The sequence below is a fragment of the Lepisma saccharinum genome, chromosome 28 (genome assembly GCF_977018435.1).
Source record: "Lepisma saccharinum chromosome 28, izLepSacc3.1, whole genome shotgun sequence".
In the NCBI taxonomy this organism is placed as follows: Eukaryota; Metazoa; Arthropoda; class Insecta; order Zygentoma; family Lepismatidae; genus Lepisma; species Lepisma saccharinum.
Genome location: NC_139256.1, coordinates 37938581 through 37958290, shown reverse-complemented (window position 1 = coordinate 37958290; position 19710 = coordinate 37938581). Strand labels below are relative to the sequence as shown.

At 39.6% G+C, this 19710-nt stretch overlaps 1 pseudogene across 1 annotated transcript in view; it reads left to right on the top strand.

The window, feature by feature from the left end:
* The window catches only part of LOC145980635 (protein lin-9 homolog), a 49697-nt pseudogene that overhangs the window by 10342 nt on the left and 19645 nt on the right, over positions 1 to 19710 (top strand). Inside the window, exons 3-5 of the transcript XR_014440864.1 lie at positions 9429 to 9678; positions 10411 to 10546; positions 13491 to 13772. The product of XR_014440864.1 is annotated as a protein lin-9 homolog (transcript). The remainder of the gene's footprint in view (positions 1 to 9428; positions 9679 to 10410; positions 10547 to 13490; positions 13773 to 19710) is intronic.

The following is a 19710-nucleotide window of genomic DNA, read 5'->3' as shown; positions in this document are numbered from 1 at the left end:
GCACTGGAGCTGGTTAACCCACGTCGATTCTTACCCACTCAGCATCTCTTCCATCCTTCCTCCTGGACCAATGAGAGACAGTCTCCTGGAAATCCATCCAAGTCACCAAGGCTGCTGGTTCGACTCCCGGCAACGCCACTGGTCTGCGCTCCTGCCGAGATCGGAAGTCACCGCTTCGACCGGTTTCCACATGAATGGATCGAACTGGCTCTACATCCGAAGATGTCACTGCTATGTCCGGCGCTAGAACTGCGTTCACTCGCCACCGAACTGCGACTTCTCGACGAAATTACACGCTAAAAGAATACGCACTAACTTTGCGTTACTTTCGCGATGAAATTGACTGCGGAACGAAACTTTTGTATGAGTACTGTATGAGGTATGGGATAGAGAAAATAAGTGAAAGATAGAATAAAGAAAAAATAGATAAATCCCTATGTACAATATTTACAAAAAATCCCCTTTTGAAATTAGACTAGAATATGTTTCTCAGCTTGTAACGCATCCGGGATATATCTTCGTCTTGCTCCTCCTGCCGAAGTTACGTGCGTTCTCTTTGCTGAATTGGGTTCGGCTACTTTCCTTGCAAAGTCAGGTGGCGAAGAATAAGGCTTCAACTGGTCACCGTTGGCTCTCAATATTCTTCCGTCCCCGCTGTGTTTCATTTTGAAAGTATTTGCCGAAGTTTGCTCCACAATTGCGTGTGATCCAGAGGACTTCCCCGAGAATTTACTGGTTACTCTGCGGGCCTTACCAGAGATAGGATGTTCCTTAAGCCAAGCTTTATCCCCCACCTGAAACGTGCATTTGCGGCGTTTCCTATCACAAGCTTTCTTCTTGGCGTCTTCCATCCTGAATTTCGTTTCCTCCTTACTTGACATGAAATCTTGCTTATTCCTGTCATCTTTTAATACGCAGCATGGCTGGCACGACTTACAATACTGGATAACGTCTTTAGTTAGGCCTATCCAAGTGTATTGTTCCCTAATCTTCGCTAACGTTTTCAATCTCCCAGGATGACAAACGAATGCATTATCATGCAACGACACGAGAATTTGCGAACGTAGAGAAGTAGGTGCCCATATTTTCCCTTTTCCCTTCTCTTTGTACTTTTCCGTAGGCAAACTTCTCCTAAGAATTCCCTCGTTGTCGAAGTACGAAGATTTGGCCTGGGTCTTCACCTTTTCCTTGTACTTCTTCGTTCCTTCCACCTCCTCATTCCTTGTAGCCCTCGCTACGTCAGCAAGAAACTTGTCTTTCATTTGCTCGGAAATGAGGAAGGCTGTGTCCAGAAGCCTACGTGGCTCCTCAGAATTGTATTCTTCATTTCCCTCAGTGGCAGAGAATGGCAACAATGAAGAATCTTCCATATCTTTACTTTCAGAGAGACGAAGCATGGGCAGTTTTGTGCTCCGAAGCAAATTTTCTCTCTGTTTCTTCCTCATTTGCTTCGCACTTTCTGCAGTACACAAAGCGCTGAAATCTGCAACTGAATTCTGCACAGTGTCAGTCGAACATTCAACACGGTCAATCATGTCCTCAGTTTCGGGGTGTGGTTTGCAATTTCCCATCGTCGCGGTTGCTTCAGCAACAGTTTCATTTCTTTCCATCGTCGCAGTCATCGTCGCGGTTAGCCCAGCTCCAGCTTCCACAGTCGACGTCCTCCCCTGCTGCGAGAACGGAAGCCTCTTTCCCACTTCCCTCTTCTCCGCAGAAAATAAATGAATGACGTTACTGTTCTCAAAACTGTATAGCCTCCCTGCTTCAAATGTAGCGATATGCCGGCCTTCCTTATGAACCCACGACCTGCGATAAATCCCGTGAAACAATTGCGCAGAACGACGAATTTATGCTTAAATTTCATCCCATTCAAATGTACAGTAAGATACATTTCCCCACATGATTGTACAGAGCCTACTGCCAAAGAAATATTAATACGTTTATTGTTAATCTTATTTCCTTGTTTTTCCAGTTCTCTTGCGATCTCAACAGACACGGTGCTCACAGACGCACCAGAATCCAAATATAGCGTGAAGTCCTTTCCCTGAACCTTACAGGTGACTAACGGTTTTTTGTCGCCAGAAGTGAAATTTCTGCAGTTGCGTATTTCCCTATTCCTCCCCCTGTTTTGCTTTCCTTCTATGTGTGCAAGAACCGGAGTTATCTGTTCTGGTCTAACGGTATCTTTAGAAATGAGACAGGTGGCCTCTTTCTGTGGACCATCATACCCCCTTCTCCTCGTCGGTTCTTCTGCTCTCGACGGGGTTCCAAAATTCCCGGAAAGGCTCAAGCGGTTGAAAAGACCCGGGTTTATGGCACTCATTGATACTTCTGTTCCCACGCGGCCGAAAGGGATTGTTGCCCCCGCGGCTACTAATTGCCTTGCGACACTCCCTGAAGTTGACGCTAGTGGTAAACTGCTTTCTCTTAGCTCTGGACAATAGTACAGAGCTTCTGAATACAATCTCTTTTGAATGTCCATAGAATGGGTTTCCAAATCTTTGATTGTTGCGAATGTTCTGTTGTACAAGTGTGTTCTGAATTTAGGATGGGAAAATTTCAAAACATGCTGGATGACTTCGTCTTCTGTCCCCCGTTTCTCCCTCATTGCAAAAAGCTTCCTGGTGTGTCGAATAAATGCAAGAAGAGACTGGTCTGGTGACTGGTAATTGTTCTGAATGATCCTTGCTATTTCCGAGTCGTAATCGACACTAAAGAATTCTTCCAAGAACGCCTTCTCAAATTCCCTAAAAGTGCCGAATGGTCTCGAAAATCTGAACCAATCTGCAGCGATTTCCTTCAACGAAAGCGGCAAGATTCTATCTAAGAGAAAAGTATCCCCAATTTCCATGATTTCCTGATAATTGCGTAATTCATACAAATAATCGTGTGGACTTACATCGCCGACGTTTCCCTTAAAGATCGGAATGTTAATGTTGCTTTTTTCCAAGATTTTGTTCATTTTCTCCTCGCCCGTCCTTGCCGAAGTTCCTTGCGTAAGGTTTAGAGAAAGTCTCTCAAGTTCCTCAACAATATCTTCCTCAGGCCTTCCCTCCAAGTTCGCATTGCCTAGCAACTTGCCAATGAGCTCCCTGTCTATTTGAATTGCCATTTTGTCTTCTGTTACTTTCTTTCCACTTCGCAATAACATATGCCTTCAGTACTTTTCACAAAAAGATATCCCTGACTCTGAGCCCCCAGTATGTATCGGTATAGTTTGTGCTTTTAAGCTGATTCTCAGCAACATACACAATATACACAACCATACATTTTTGAATCCTTGTCCCGAGGTTCAAAACTTGCAGTACCTGAAGTTCTGTGGATGCTAGTTTAGGCAATAGACACGTACCTCTTCAAATTACAACTTAACGCCCATTTCCTTTTAGATATATATAGGTTTATTCATATTATATTTACAGAAGTTAATTCTTGGCCGTTATTCGCAAAATTACATTCCGGTGTACCCTGTCGCCCCCTCCCGAAGAGAGTGTGTAGACTCGCGTAGCCACTGGCTCCACGAGTAAAAAAAAAATATAACCCTCAGTACCAAAAAAGGTGGCTGAAGGTATGTGTGTTGTGTACCCGGTTTCCCACATGAAATAAACTATTGTAATAATGTGAAAAGAGCAAGTGTGTGTATTAAAAGAAAGAAAGTTAACATCCCCGCTGTCAGTTCACATAATAAGGAAAGAAAGCTCGCCCAGCCGCTCCCCTCAGAGAAAAAGATATCTCTTACATTGCTGTACTCCGCCAAACATCTGAGGCCGACTGCTCCTCTGCCCTTCCTATTTATAGGCCCCGCTAATGACCTAAACCGTTACTGGAAACTTACCGCTCCCCCAACGGCCAAGAACCCAAACGTACAGGAATACATAGCCATACACAATTTATAACATAAAAAAGGATCCAGTAATGATCGCATCATTACAAAAGGTAATACAAATTTCCATGTGGGAACTCGAAATATTAAAATACTTCATCATGGCGTGGTGCAAAGCATGGGGTGAGCACTTTACTTTTGTATTTTTTAGAAATAAATTTGAAAATTCAGGCACCAGGTGAAAGTCTTCAAGTGCCATGGGGACCAGGCATCCTGAAATTTTCTATGCCCAATTTCATGTTTTATCAATAGATTGCAATGTTTTAAGTAACGTTAGACTTGTATAATTGTTTTTCTTATTTACATTTGTTACAAGCAAGTAAGCAGGAGCCTTGCTAGGACATCTGATTGTCATGCAGGAGATTCATGCTAGTTAATCTCAAGTGGGAAATTTCCAGGCCACAATCTTGCATAAGGTGGCTCTGATGCAGCCAGAGGATGGTGCTGATCCCATCGCCTCAACACTGGCCGAGATCTTGAATGCGTGCACCCCCTATGAGCCTCTATGGCTTGTTGCAATCTGTAGGGGAAGGAAGTAAATACCATTAATGTGTTTACTTGCTTGAAAGTACAGTAAATGAGAAGAAAACTTCAACAATGCAAGCAATGGTACATACAAGATTTGTTGCAATATGTGGGAAATGAATTGTGTTCCACGTAAGAGTAATCCCTCATATCCTGCAATACTGCCACACTTTTTTTTATTTTTTTGTGAAATAACACTGAATGTACAATCGCAGACAGTTCTGCATTGTAACTATCAAATGCTATTGTTACAACCCATAACCGTACATATAAAGTCAAACAAATATGCAAATACTGGCAGCATTAATCTTAATAAAACAAAAACACGATAAAGAAATTATACCTTTTTTGTGCTATGTAGGTGCAGGGGCAAAATGTGTAAAGTGACAGACTAATCGCATACAGAGTATTGTAATGAACCTGTATGTTGAAGGTTTTATATTTTAGAATTGTTATGGCATTTAAACACTGTAACTTGGAATAATATTAATTATTTCACAGACAACTGTATTTAGTAGGAAAATCCATTAATTGAACTTGTTGAACATCAATATTCTAAAATGACTCATAAGGTACCACTGATGTCGTTCCTCTTCCAACTTGACAGACCAGGTTAAGGAATCCATCTGTGTATTACTAGCTAAAGACGAAATGGGGATTCAACAAGAACATGGCAACCTGAAAAAGGGAGTCTGAGAATAGTTTTTGTTTCTTTTTTATTTTCCTTTGGCAACACAGAGAAGTACAGAAGTAATTACATGTATAAACATTTGTGTTACTCATGCAAATTGCACAACATTAATTTTGGATGTTCTTGTGTTTTAGTTGGTTGTATTTTGAAATGTTATGAGTAGAGGCATGCATATTTCGTTTTTGATGAAAACACAATGTTAATTTTTCATGTTTCTGAAAGGTGTGAGGAGCATTTTCCTACCCTGTTTTGTCACGAAATAATGCGAATGAACTGAAAAATGCGAAAATAGACTCTTAAACATGAAATTTAGAGTTAATTATCCTGTGAGTTATGCAATTCACGGAAAATTGATTAATTATGCTGTAAATATTTGAGAAGCTAAAATGGACCCCTTTGTATAGGAATAAACTTAATATTCTGGTAATGACATAAATGTGCTATGAGAAGGTATATTTTTATTTTGTGTAGCAAGTGCAGTTTTTAAATATAATTTGGGATTATATTTACATTTTTTTTAACCAAAATGTCATTTTATATATGGCTTTTTTCACCGCTATAACAGCAAAGTTTTATTTTATTTACCGGTTTTGAACCCAAAATTGACTGTTTTTATACCGAAATTTTGCTTTTTTATTTACCCAAAATATGTGTCTCTAGTTATGAGGATTGATCTTTTCAACATTTCTGGCATTAAGTGGTACCAGATACTTTGAAATTTGTGTTGTATTATTACCCAGCAAGCCTTGTAAGTTATAATTGAGTCTCATGTTCCCGACACAGGGACTAGTGGACTAACTTTGTGACGACGTGTGTCCAGTTAGGGGAAAGTTGCAGGAACATGCGGACACATTCATGATAACAGTCCCAGTTCTCTAGCATGGTATTCACCTGCACTAGTCAGAACAGCCAAGCCATCGCCACCTTGTAATCAAGGGGTCCCAGGTTCGATTTCCGGTGGAGGCACATAGTGGTTTCGGATCCCACTTAACTGTAGGTCCAGTCCCGATTAGCGTTACTGTGCATAAAGTGGACTTAAAACACCAAATCAAGAACAACAGCAGAACATCCAAGCTGCTCGTACATATGAAGAAGACCTATTGCAACTCATTTTGTGCCAAATGGGGTCTCAGTTTTCACACACCTATGGCCCACATATAGTGAAAACTACAGGGTGGGAAATAACCTTTTGCTAGGGGTCCACAGTAAAAAGTAACAACAATTAAGAAATTATGGTAATACCAAATGTTTACTACGACAATTGTGGTTACAAAAACAATATTAAAAGTTAGTATGTCTGCCGTTTGCTTCTCTCACAGCACGAAGACGATCAGGGTAGGAGCTCAGAAGATTCGCAAACAGTCTGTATTCCATTCCATGTCACAGAGGACTTGTTCCAGATGTGCAAGGAGTGTTGGCCGGGAATAGCGGTCCGGTCCGCGTTCCACTATCATCAAGGACTCAACTGTGTCCTTCAGAATAGCCCCAAAGTGCTCCGCTGCATTCAGGTCCGGTGATGCACCCGGCCATTCAGAACTGCTGAAGAAGTCAATGAAACTTTGCCGAAGAAGGTCTTGGTTTTAGCATTTGCCTTGAAGCAAGGTACTTTGTCGTGAACTAACTTTTAATTTTGTTTTTGTAACCACAATTGTCGTAGTAAACATTAGGTATTACCATAATTTCTTAATTGTTGTTACTTTTTCCTGCAGACCCCTAGCAAAAGGTTATTTTCCACACTGTAGATTCTGAAGTAATAATAATTGTGAATTAGATGAGCAGGTGAGGGTTGGTGCTTTTGGCATTTTTTATTTGCAGAATATCGATATGCAGCTGGTGTAGATGAGGGGCAAAAGAGGGGGAGGGGGGCATGCTTCCCATAAAATGATCCTTAACCTAAAATTATACATTTCACATGTATAATTGAATTGCAGACACAGTAATTTGTTAATTATTAGACGGGCATTGCAGAAACATGATAACTTCAAACTGAATGAATGTTTTTTGAGGCGCAACACTATTATGGGAGAAAAATTATGGCTCACGCAACCCCTGGGAAAATTACCTTTCTTGCCCCTCCCTGGAAAATATCCTGGGGATGTGGATGCCAGTCACATATTCTGAATGGTAAAATAGTACTACAGAGAAGCACTCCTTACTTCTCTATAATGTCTCGCACTGTGGCCGTGCAGTCTAAGGTGTCATGCTTTGGGCTCGGACTATGGAATGTGCGCAGGTTTAAGTCTCCTGGAAGAAAGCGAAACAACTTTTCTTTTGTACATGGGACGGGTGGGCACCCACCATCGTGAGGAAATTGGGGAACTACTCATGAAAAACCTGCAACAATGACTGGGAGTTTCTCCTACATGTCACCCTGTAACTGGTCAGATGATCTCCCACCTCGACATGTGGGTGTGAGGTCAGTAGGCAGGCCCTGGCCTTCACAGGTTATTGCCCAACGGGTTTACTTCTCTAAAATACACTATTGCAAGGTAAAAATAACAGAAATCATATTTTCCATATACCGTGCAAAATTTTACAATTTCATGCATTCAGAGCACCCAACATAAGAGCATTGTTGCAGGCCAAGAAGGTACTGGCATGTGGACATACAGTCAGCATAATCCTCTGAAGGGATCTGTGTTGTCATGTGTTTTATCCTTGTATGTGCTGAGTGCATCTTTACAGCCTCAGCTTTGAACCCAAGTGGCATGTATTGATTTTTGGTATGGTAGGGTGCTGCACCCCATGTAATGTGACGTGTGCAAATGGTCTAAATGCTGGTGGACTCAAAAGTTTCATTAATTACGAGGGTAAATCAAATATGAACGAGCCTTGTGCGGAAAAACAAAATTTATTGAAGGAAACAGACACATTGCCACATCCTATTTTTCTACATAGTCTCTGCCCTTAGTGATACATTTTTCCCAATGTTGTGTAGGTTCTTGATGCTGTTTTCGTAGAATGAAGCTGGGCGGGTAGCCAACCAGTTGCGCACAAAGGTTTTCACCTGATCGTTGGTCGCAAATCGCTCACCCCCAAGTGCTTCTTTGAGGGGTCCGAACAGGTGAAAATCACATGGTGAAAGGTCTGGGCTGTACGGTGGATGCGGAAGCGGTTCCCAGTGCATTTCCACCAGTTTCTGCTGCGTAACACCTGCTGTATGGGGTCTGGCGTTGTCGTGGAGGAACAAGACCTAGCGGATGGGACAGCCTCGTCGTTTGCGTCGATACCTCACTTTAACTTGATCCAGGAGGCTGCAGTAGTAGGGTGCGTTGATGGTCCGATGTTCGTGTAAGAAATCCACCAGTAGGATCCCCCTCCAGTCCCAAAACACCGTGGCCAACACCTTCCCTGCAGACAACCGAACTTTGGCCTTCACGGTGTTTCCTTCGCCTTTCCTCCTCCTCTCCATGCTGGCACGCTTGGATGCTGGGGTGTAATGATGCACCCATGTCTCGTAACAGGTAACGATGCGATGCAAAAATGCTTCCCCTTCCACGTCAAAACGAGTGTGAAGCTGGCGATCAATGCAAACTCTGTCGTCTTTTTGAGCAAAATTCAGCAGCTTGGGAACCCACCGAGCTGTGATTTTGTGGAAGCCCAAGTGCTTTGTGATGATTGATTGGACACTTCCATAGCTCACACCAAGTTCTGCCACAATTTGCTTCACAGTGACTCGGCGATCCTGTACGACAAGCTCATGAACACGAGCCATGTTGTCATTCGTCACACTGGTGCGAGGACGATGGGGGTGCACTTCATTTGCAACACGTTCACGGCATTGCTGGAATTCCTTACACCACACCTTCACTCTTGCCCACGAGAGTGTACCATTCCCAAACTGGGCCTGCAGTCTCCGGTAAATTTCGTCCGGTTTGACGTTTTCCTGGGTGAGGAACTTGATTATTATGCGTTGCGCAACAGATGCTGGCACACCCTGCTCACTCATCGTGAGAGCTACTAAACGAAGCATGCGACACGCCGGCTGTTCTGGTTCCTGACTCACGACAGCCCCACCTACCAGCTGCACATGCCCAATCACATCCTGCTACCCATTCCGACGCTTAGCCAATCAAGGCTCGTTCATATTTGATTTACCCTCGTAATTCAGAGTGCCCAACATCCTGTAAATATTATATAAATTGGTTAAATACATATTATTACATGAACAGGATTTTCGAAATGATGAGGGTTATGTATTTTTTTTAGTAGTCCATCCTCATTTTGTCATCTTTTCCTGCCTTTGACGTTCTTCTTTACTGGGCCAAAGAAGCACATCACAGATTGTTTCCAATAAATCACAAAAATTATTTTAATTTGTACTATTTTCAGCCTGCACAGATCCGCAAGAAGAACAGACTGTTTTACGATGACGATGTAGTGAATATATAGCAATGCCTCGCATGTCGCCTAAGAAGACATACCGTTCCTCTCCAAAGAAGCCAAAGCCTTAACCGGAGCCTGTGACTTCTCCTGACAAGAGGGTGTCACAGAGGATAGGCGTACCCCTAAGAAACCTCTTAAAGCTCCCGAAGGCTCACAAGTGGGTCTGCTACGAGAGGTTCTGCAACAATATTGACAAGTAAGTAACTTTAAATACAATTTTCATAAACCTTGCCAAATTGTGCACTTTCTCACAGATGTACAGGTGCTTAAATCCTTGTATTTCTTGACAGTTTCTATTTATTTCATAATCAGCAGCCACTTACTTTGATAGGCAATTGAACTAATATTTCCAAGTATCATAAAATTGTTATTTATTTTTTTATACACAGAAGTGAATCTACTGTTGGATTAAAAATTTAAGATACTTGAGTTTGGACCAGTAGACCAGTAGACCTACATAAAAACGAGTTACATCAAAATTTAGTTTATTCAATTTTGCATTCATCTATGCTAACCACATATTTTTTCGAGTATACCTTCTATTTTTTAATCGTCATGAGAACAAAAAAGTGCCTTTTTAAAGTTTTGCAAAGATCACTCAATTTGAAATTCTATAAATAAAAAACGAGTGCTGTGGTCATAATGAAATTTTAGTATGGTGCAGGCAGAAAGATTTTAAACACAATTCTTAATTTTCAGATTTTTAAAATGTGTCGAAAAAACATTCTTATCAATTTTGCGAAACAACTTATCATTAACAGTATCATTTCCACAGATTCAACAGAACACAGCCAATTAGGACTTTGGTGCAAAACCTTTTGTATCCTTCGTTGTATCATTGGTGGAAAGAAAAGCATGATCTGTTTTCACTGCATCTAAATCTAGGTTAATGTAGTTCTCAGTATTTACACCAGAAACTGTTTTGCAGGCCTCTGTTTGAAGGAGACAATGATTTCATGATCTGCTTGAAGGAGTCTTTCTCCCAGCTAAACACACGGAAACTCACTCGCGTGGAGTGGTGCAAAATCAGAAGAATGATGGGTTAACCCAGAAGGTGTTCTCAGGTAAGTATTAATTTTTTTTCTTTATACTTTTGTGTGTGTGTGTGATGTTTTTCATATTTGGCATATTTTGCAGAAAACGCAGAAAAGCAGCACAGATGAAAACTAAAAAGGTGACAAGCTTTTAACACTGCTCTGTCTTCGTAAATGGAAAGTCAAGGGGTGTTTACATTGATGCTACTTCCATGTTAGCATTTTGTTTGTTTGTTAATGTTTGTATCTCTACTGGTTTTATTGTTCTTTTATCAAGGTCGGTCAGATTTGACTACCCCGTGGCCTTAAAGGTATTTTTAATCAGTATTTCATATTGATTTAACTGTCAATTTGCTTTATTAAATATCATTATAGCATGCAGAGGATGTATTATAACTAGGGCCCGGAATTTTGTGTAATTACATATTTAGTCCTTTGTTTGTAAGCAAGCAAAAACTTCAAATGTCGGCAAATTACGATGTTAGGAACCATGTTTGTGAATTTTATGTTACATATTTTTACATAAAATATGGTATTTATGCCATGTTTCTGATTTTTCACTGCGTAAGGAGCTATAATTGGGGAACAATTACCCCCCTCCCTTTTCCCAAAAATCGGTTAGGCCTAATTATAAAATAATTGTTCTTGTTAATTATTATTTATTGAAGTATGGATCACGTACATTGTAAACAATAAATGAAATATGATCTCTCATTTTCAAACGATATGGATTATTATAATCTCGATATGACTTGCAGTGTTTCTGGTCCCTTCTGACCAACCTCTGATGATAGATCTATGCTGAGGTTGAGAAATGCCAACAGCTTTATCCTTCACCAACCGTTCATAAAACCCCGTAAAACTTGTCCCACATATCTGACACGCAACACAAGATTTGTATTTTGAGTTGGAGTCAAGACACAGCGATTTAAATTCTTGGTGGAGGTCCGTATTGAAACTACATGTACTTTTCTTGGTCATGCTTATTCACTGCTCTACAAATAACAAAATACATGCAAACAAGACTAACTTAAACAGTAAACTGCTATCTGCTCGAATGTTCTCGACGATAATGGAACATTTTGATTGTTATGAAGTGCTTGAAACACAGTCCAAATGCCACTAACATTTTTATTTTATCATGAAATGTCTTTCAAATGTAGACTTGGTTTTTGAAGCAAACTCCTATACTTTTATAAAACGGGGCAAGTAGTGCTTTTTAAATAATATTGACAGGACGACCGGGACATGCTTCTGAAATTGAACTGTCCCGGTCAAAACGGGACACACATGGTCACCCTACTCATTCACACTCTATTTTAGGAGCTAAACGACTAACTGCATTTAAAGAAAAATATTTTTGAAATTTCATACTGATATAAGTTTTCTTAAATGCACTCCGTATTTGAGACCAACAAACACCTGGTTACATCATGAAAGCAATTATATGTTGTTCAACATGGTTTGCATTACTATTGAACCTTTAATGGTGATTTCACACGGAAGTCTTTTCTTACAAATTTCTTTCATGAAAATCGTGCAATAATTCTTTTTTCAACACATCTTGTTTGTGTGTTACAAAAAATAGACAGATGTGGAGGATTTGACATGATTTTCTACTTAGATGAAGAAAGACACTTGACAAATATATTCATGATGACAGGACTGTAGTTTTCATATTATCACACTTTATCTTCGTAAAGCTCATTGCATCTTGTATTTCCTTAGAATATGCAATTTTCTGATACCAATTTAATTACTACAAACAACTGAAGCCCAAAAACAACACTTTGGATTAAACTTTGTAGCAACTTCCAAATTCTTTCTCTGGCTCTACCATATTTTTTCTCACCAGTGTCAGTGATGCAGATTTATCTTCCTTCTTCCAGAAGATTATTATTTATCAGAACAAAATACCACAAAGAGTGAATATACCTGGGTTGGAAATTCAATAGTGGCAACTATTTATTTACAAATGATACAAAAGAGATACTTCTGTAAAACTTTTACAGCCCTTCGATGTAATAGTCACCAGCATTGTTTATAACCAGTTACCAGCAATGTGGAAGTCTTAGTATACCTGTAGCAGCGCCTGTTCTGTTGATGGTTCGAATAGAATGGTCCATTGCCTGAAGAATATCTGGAACAGTTCAGAAGCGAATGCCATGAAGTGGTTCCTTCATCTTAGGGATCAAATCAAAGTCTCAAGGCCTGGTAGAGCACCTGCCAGCCACAGGTTGCGCTACATGTGCCCAATCATTGTCCTGCAAAATGATGGGAGGATTCAGCAGAAAGGTAGCCTCTTCTTCCGCAATGCAGGACGTAAGTTATGTTCCAAAAATGAACAGTAATGCTGCGCATTGACGGTGTGTCCCTGAGGTAGGGTATGCGTTAAGATAACACCATCACATTAGTGGTGTTCTGACTACACAACGTTTAGACAGACAACTTCAGTGATACTCTATTCCTCTTGTCACTGTGCATGCCCCTAGTGTTGGAAGGAAGAGTCATTTACTGGGAGGTAGGTTAAGGATCAAACTAACGTGTGGTATAAGCAAGAAGCACCGATTCTACTTCATGGTGTATGTACAGCAGCGTTGCCACTATTATATCTCCAACTCGTGTATAGTGCAGAAAAAGATGAAATTGATGTTCCACTCTCTTCCATTCTAACAGTCTTCCAGCATTTTCATTTGAAGTAGCCAGTACAATTGCATAAATGATGATTGAAAATTAAAATAACTGTAATTACAGTGTGACCTTCATTTTCATCACAATTTTAGTGTAAAATTAAATATAATTATGCATTTTGCATAATTTGTGGGATATTTAAACTACACAAAAGTGTCATATATATTTTTTGCATATTCGTAAACTCTGGAGAAGTATCAGCCGGTAGCATGATTAAATTTAAACACCAATACATCAATATCAGCTCGGTCCTAATTTAAATCGATCATCGTGTTTTTTGCAGTCATTTTTTGGTGAGGAGAGAAGGGAACTTGAGAAGAAGCGACAGAAAATCAGATTACTGCAGCAGCGTAAGATGGCTGATGTGACGCACTTCAAAGACCTGCCTGAAGAGATCCCTTTGCAGCTTGTGATCGGAACCAAAGTGACGGCGAGGCTCAGGAAGCCCCAGGATGGTCTCTTCACCCGAAGCATCGATGCGGTTGATACTTCAAACAACACCTACCGCATCACATTTGATCGACAAGGACTTGGAACGCATTGCATACCAGATTATGAAGTGCTGGTGAGTCATTTTTAGCCACTTTTATCTCCATATGTGCAGCTCATTATATTTGCAGGGTTTCCAGTAACCTAGAAATTCTGAAAAAGTCAGAGAAAATTATTTTTTTATTTGTAGGAATTTGAGAATGAAAATAACTTCACTTTTTGCTTGATGAAGGTATTCTGCATAAAATAATACTGTCCAGAACTCACCAGCATACACCAAACTGGTGACCCAAAAATTTGGTGAAATCTGTAAAGCTTCTTGCTGAAACAAATTAAAACTAGATTTTAGAAACATTTTTTTTCATTGTTATTAGAAAAAGAGTGATTGATTGATGTGCTTTATTTTAATTTGCTTTTCCAGCACTTTTGGCTAATCACAAAGATCAGAATGAGTGATGATATGAAATTGATGAATGGATGCTCACAAATAATACCAATGCCCAGGCTGGGATTCGAACTCGGGACCCTGGCATCGTAGGCTGTAACTAGTCCTCCACGGAAGTTGGTAAAAAGAATAAAGTCAGCGATGACAAAATTTAGAAATATATTTCTTGAATATGATGTCTTCTCACATTGCAATATCTCATTTTGCATGTTCACTGCAAATATAAGTGGCATTCTTTGAAAAAATAACACTTAGCAGCAGAACTTCGTACTAGTTTGACATATTTCATTTAGTTGTGCATGCAAGTTATGGCACAATGCTATTTACGATATCAATAGTATATTTTTGAATCCAGTTTATTTACCCTCAGTAAAACAAAATTGATGTGTTATTCCTGACTATTGCCTGCAGAATGGATTATTATTCTTCTTATAAGGTGCTACAGCTCTTTATAGGCTTTAACATGCTCATTTACATGCTTTTGGCATTCTGTAAATGAGCAAGTGTACCATTTATGTGTAATAAATGATTAACTATTAGCATCCTGATGGTCGATCTGGGAACCACACCTGTATTTTCATTGAGCAGTGCACAGCAGCAATTAACATGCCATTTCATGATATTTCAGTTCTGTCTTTTTGATTTTTAGTATAAATATTGTTACTACTATTAACAAGCGAAGTTTGAAAAGGTCCTTATTTTCCCTTCGATTACCCTGAATTATTATGGGATAGATGTATAACTTCTAAACTTCTGCATCCTTTTGAAACAATTAAATTCTACAAGCAAGAATGAGTAAAAAGCAACATATTAAGGAGTGTCTGACAATTAGTGATTCAGTGGCGCTGCAGGGGCAAAGGCCTGATTGTCGAAATTTGCCCGGACCACATGTTAGCACATGGCTGGTGAGTCATGTTAACATGCTGTTTCTTGTAAACTATACACTGTATTTCAGTTCTGTCTTTTTTGTTCATAAGTATACCTCTAAAGGTATTATATACTCGAATTACAAGCAATTTTTCTATTTTTACTATTAGTAGGGATGTGACGAAGCTGAAAATTTACCGATGCCGATGTACTCACCGATAATTTTTGGAACCGATACCGATACATAAGATGATTAAACAGAAATGGGATGTTATTTTCAGCATGACAAAAATAAATTTGCTATGTACATTTCTATTGCATATCATATGTATATACATATATATTCTCAAGAGATGCGAAGGTACATTTGCATGTACAAAATGTTATGTGAACCTTTAAGAAGAACATGGATTCTCAAGAGATTAAACATTAGTACACAAGCAGTTCTTTGAAATGCAAAATGAATTCCTGTTCTGCCAGATTCAACTTCAGAAACACGAGATTTGGTAGCACTTCAGGAAGTAACCTACTTCTTCTCTTATCTCAAATCTGTTGAGCAACACTGAACACTCAATCACTGAATACTGATGCAGCAGGTATGCCCAAGTATTTTCTCAGGACTTGCTTCAGGTTTGAATATTCATTTTTGAATTTCCAATACAACAGCAGATCCTGGTTCAGCAATGTACTGTTTTATTTCCGATGTATAGTTAGGTTGATCCTCTGAATGAGTTTGCAATAATTTTATTACAAAACTCTACAATAATGACGAATCATAACCAAATTTTCAATAAATTTTACAAGACTAAAATATAAAACATATTAGAAGGTAAAACTCTAGTATAATCTGTACCGGTTTAAATATCGGATTTTTGCCGATTCCGATACCGATGCCGATGTGTCAATTTCGGCCGATTTTCATACATCTGTAATCAGCTTCCGCACATCCCTAACTATTAGTAACAAATGCCATTTGAAAAAGAATTTAGTTTCTCTTTTGTTACTATGGTGTAAATTGAAGATAAAGGGCTATAATTTCTCAATCACTGCATCTTTGAAATAATTAAATTCTAAAGGTAAGAATGAGTAAAAAGCAACACTTTAGGTAACATCTGACAATAAAGGGCCCAGGGGTAAACTGAGGCAAGTTGAGACACAAGCATATATTGGTCTTTTGTCGAGCTTCCCTTCAAATTTGATCCATCCAGCATCCATAGGGCCGACGCTAGTAGCAAAATTCCTGACATTGTTCCTAAACTTTTAACACTCTTGTTTTATACAATATTGTTATTTTTCTACTCAAGAAGTAGTCTGATTTCAATTAAATTATGCATGGTTGTAGGAATCAGGGTGGCGACACACCTGGAAAACCTGTAAAACCTGGAAAAGTCAGGGAATTTGAGGTGTCAAAAAGGTCAGGGAAATGTCATGGAATTTCGTCTTCATTGACTTTTTTTTTGTTATGTATTAATTTAAAGATATCGTTATGGAACTCTGCAGGGGAACAGAAAATCTCGTTCGTAAATTTCGGCCCCAACTTTTAGGTCCCTTTTATGCGCAACACAACCACGGTGCCAGAAACCAGTGATGGCAGGAGGAGAGAGAGAGAGAGAGAGAGAAATTTCTCTTGCCCGGGCTGAAAATTGTTATAACTCGCACACTATGGGAGCAATCTACTTCGAATAACTTTTGTTTTGCAGCTAAGCTAAAACATCAGCGCATGCAACCGTCTACAATTCAGAACACCGGACTGAGGAAGAGGGCTGGGGGGAGGGACGTCCCCCGAATTTCAATGAATAAACCATAAAAATCTGGAGTTTGCCCCTTTTCTCCCGCTATTTGGGAAGAAAGCCCGAACTTTAGTATTCTTTTCAAAGAATGGACATTTCTTAAGAGAGTGTAACATGTTTCATGTTCTGCGGTGCCATACAAGTTGAATAAATAAGCCAAAATGTGATTATTTTTTTTTTAAGGAAAAATAGGTAATTTGCATTGTTGGAGGAAATTTTTTATAACTCTGGCTCTATGGGAGGAATCTACTTCGGATAAGTTTTGTTTTGCAGCTAAAACATCAGAGCATGCAATTCAGAACGTCGGACCGAGGAAGAGGGGCTTGGTGGCGCGACCCCCGAATTTCAATGAAAAAACATAAAAATCTGGAGTTTGCCCCTCGTCTTTCGCTATTTTGGGAAGAGGGCGCAAATCTTAGTATTCTCTTCAAAGAATGGACGTTTCTAAAGAGAGTGAAACATGTTTAATGTTCCTGGGTGCCATAAAAGTTGAATAATGAGCCAAAATGTGAAACTCTGTCGGAAATGTGGCATGGATATGTTGCGGAGAGGGGGGAAGGTTGTCATCAATATGAATTTCCCAGGCTTGCTTCAGACCTGTGTCAGAGTTTCCACCCAAACATGAGTATGAAGGTCCAAAAAGCACATTCATTTCGTAATCAGCACCATGAGACCATATGGTATCATCGGGCGAGTACGACCTTACTCTGATGATACCATATAGTATCATCGGGGGACTAAAGGTTAAGCCTCTAAATATTACGTGGAAAATGCATTGAATTATCATTTTTTCTTTTCCGTATTGGAGTAGTAAGGGGACTTGTCAACAGATGGAAGGGATAAGAGCAGGTGGCGCCATCCGACAAATAGGTTCCATTGATACATACGATTTTTGTCGAATATCGCCACCCGACAAAGTATCTCACAACAACATGCGACAGAAATTGCATGGACTGCAACATCCAACAAAAATCGAATGCATAAACAAGAAGAGCTTTAGACTGCAAATATGCTGCTGGAATTTTATTACTCTTCTGGCTCACTTCACCTTATTTAATGTAGCAGTGCTTACGAAGGTTTTCTTTCATCATCCTGATGTATTACTGGTTTCGCACAAGCTAACATACGTGTACAATGACATTGCATTATTCTTAGATATCAAGAAGAATCCAACCAAATGGGATATATATTGAATACTATCACGAAAAAGTGAAACATAAATCTGCATTGGTGAACGTTATAAAAATTGGCAAGTGCATGCTCCCAACCTCAAATTTACTGCAACACTAGTATTGCAATGAAATTAACACCACTCTCTATCCTGTCTGTTTAAAACTCATGAGAGATGGTCATTAATCTCTCACTGAGTAAGGTTAATGTCCAATATTATGAAATAAAATACTAATAATAAATACTTAAATATTTAATATTTAATCGAATCATTCAATCATAAAAGCAAATCACTAGGGATGGGCCGATATGAAATTTTGGCCGATACCGATAATGTACCGATATAAAATTTACCAATGACGATAACCGATATTCTACCGATCCGATATAATGTTAGAAATGGTCCTTAAGAACCTGAAATGTTCATTGATCTCCTTAATAAATGTGTGTTTCGTGGTGACTGCAGTGCAAAAGAAGTTGAATATTTAGATATTTACTTTTTTAGAAAGATGCAACATCCTGCTTGAGAAAAGTGCCTACTACACCTACACGAGCACGTCAGCTGGATGCAAGTCTACTAACTTGGCCACGACCAATCAGTAGCACCATACGCTCTGCAAAGTTTTACCCATTATGCTAACCTTTTCTCCAGCGGTGGTATGAGACTCTATTTCACTCACAGTTCGGGAATAAGTACACTTTCCAACGTTAGAGAAAGTTTAATGAATGTAGCTGGATACACTTATGCAACTATAAACGTTGTAAGTTTAGCACACGCCCATGTAGGATATTATACTCACTTGGCCAATATATTGCTACACAATGGGGGGAGAATGGCTTCTGCAAACTGCCGTAAACTGGGAACAGATACACTGCTGCTGCTGTCCTCTGAGGTCGTATCCTTAGCTCCAACAAACGTCAGGAAGTGCAGTCCTTTGCTAGCGCCGACTTCTATAGCTGCAGGCTTTTACAGGGAACTGTTGGCTTTCGGGGAACAAAGGGGCATCTATTAGGGTCACCCTCACGATAACCGAAGTATTTCACTGACCTGTAATTTACCTTCTGGGCGGTTGCCATGAAACCCCACGCCACACTACCCTGGCGGGGTGCCGCAGGTTGATAGGGGGAGGAAACCTCTCGCAACAAGCGGAGCGGGTCCTCTCACTCTAAAGTTGAGTTTTTCTCTCTCGCCAATAAGCGGAGTGGGTATCTCTCACTCGAAAGTGGAGTGGGTTCTCTTGCCAAAGGCAGAGTTCAACCTCTCTCGCTGGAAGGCGGAGTGCGGCTTTTCTCGGGTGCTTGGCCTCTCGCAAGAGCGGAGTGCACCTTCCTTCCTTCCTTCCTTCTTTAAGAAGGAATAAAACAGAATAATAATAAATACTACTGATAAACACAATTATCAAGCAGGTATTAATTAACACATGTAACATTGAACAAATAAATAAAATAACTTTGAACATAATAACATGGTTACATACACACCGAGTAAATAAACATTAGTGTTACTAAGGGGTATGATCTCTTAGGATCATTACAAAGATGGCCATGGAGATTATCCATAAAAATTATAACAAAATGGCAGAATTTTGCACTAAATTATCGGATATTTATCGATATATCGGATCGGTAAAATAATCGGTAATTTTACCGATACACCGATATGCCTATATCGGCCAATACCGATAGAGCACCGATTAATCGGTCCCATCCCTACAAATCACTTTCTTCAAGAATTGACTTTT